This window comes from Condylura cristata, unplaced genomic scaffold (assembly GCF_000260355.1).
Source record: "Condylura cristata isolate star-nosed mole 26May11 unplaced genomic scaffold, ConCri1.0 scaffold00023, whole genome shotgun sequence".
NCBI classification, from domain to species: Eukaryota; Metazoa; Chordata; class Mammalia; order Eulipotyphla; family Talpidae; genus Condylura; species Condylura cristata.
In genome coordinates, this window is record NW_004567124.1 from 14,001,785 (window position 1) to 14,003,207 (window position 1,423).

The window sequence follows — 1,423 nt, forward strand, 5'->3', positions numbered from 1 at the left end:
AAAAGTGGTATTCTAGAAACCAAGGAAAGAGTTTTAAGGGTAGAGTAGGTTAAATAAATCATCCAGTTTACTTCTTATGCGCTGTTTCACTAAGCGTGATTAGGTATCCTTTATAATAATTTGGCATCCTTTATATTTATTCAGTAGGCATTCTTTATAATCTGGTCTTTCTTGAAAATATTACTTCGGGGTGAAAATGTGTTGTTCAGAGTTTTCTGATCTTCTATACCAAAACTGAAGAATGCTTTAAGAATTTCGAACCCCTAATTTTCCACGTTTCTCATTTTGAGTATTCTCAGTCTCTTCCTCTAAAGCTCATCTTTAGGGCCGCCAAGAAAGTAATTTTGGTGCAGTTGGGTCATGGTTATCTGTAGCTATGCCACATCTCTAGGGATGAATCAAATGGCCACTGGAGAAAAGATTGATCTGGTAATCAAGAAGGAAGCAACCGATAATGGTGAACACTGGAGAAAAGCCGGGTGGAGCCTGGATGAGAGAGAAGAAACCAACTCGAAAAGGCAGGAAGAATTAGTACAATTTACATAGTATGCTAAAGATAGGCTGCAAATCTAGGTGACTCTTGAGAACTGTCACCGATCTTGTAAGGATCACTGGGAGAGCAAATGTTCTTTACAGATCAGAGTACAGTGTGTAGCAGTACTTATGCTAGCAGCAACCTGTCCAGTGTTCTTGTAAAAGCATTTATTTTTGAAAGTTATTACAAGCACCCCGATGGCAGAGTTAGAAGACAGCAAAACGAGCCAATCATTTTAAGAACCTAATTTCACTCCTTTCCCACCTGGTTTATGTCTTCGTCCCTTAGGCAGTTTTCTGGCTTGTTTTTTTAAAGGTGTCTCTCTTCCTAGACCTTACTCTATAAGCCCCAGAACTAGCTATTTCACGCAGGGAGGACCTGGAACTCACATTTCCACTCCTTCGGATTCGGTGCAGCCGGACGCCGGGATTCTGCCCCGAGCTGGCCGGCCAGCCCACCGACACCCACGGCCGCGCCGCCGGGCCCTCGCCCTTACCCGAAGCTGGGCGCGTGGCGGGCGCCGTGGCCTTCGAGGGCCGACGACACGGCGCACATGCCGCGCCCGCCTCCCGCGTCGGCGAGAAGAAAGGGAGCCGGGACGCGCGGAGGCTGACCCGGAGCTTACCCATGAGGCAGCGCGCAGGCTCCACGAGAGCGCCCCCAACCCCCCTTCTCACGACTCGGCTGCCCGCTCCGCTAGGGGAGCCTCCGCCGTCGCCGCCGTGTGGCTTTTCGTGCTCCTCCTTTTCCTCCTCCTCTTTCTCCTCCTCCTCAGGGCCCCAGTCAGGCCGATCCGCTCCGCTCACGGTAAGCGCCCCCCGCCCCCGCCCGCCCCGCGCTGCAGCAGGCTGAGGTCCTCCCGCGCGGCCTGCGCCGCCTCGCTCCGGG

At 51.7% G+C, this 1,423-nt stretch overlaps 1 protein-coding gene across 1 annotated transcript in view; it reads left to right on the plus strand.

Moving 5' to 3' along the window:
* The first annotated feature begins 1,047 nt into the window (after window positions 1-1,047).
* ZNF280D (zinc finger protein 280D) overlaps window positions 1,048-1,423 on the plus strand; it is a 107,144-nt gene continuing 106,768 nt past the window's right edge. Inside the window, exon 1 of the mRNA XM_012728753.1 lies at window positions 1,048-1,342. The gene's annotated coding sequence lies outside the window, so the exon portion shown is untranslated. The remainder of the gene's footprint in view (window positions 1,343-1,423) is intronic.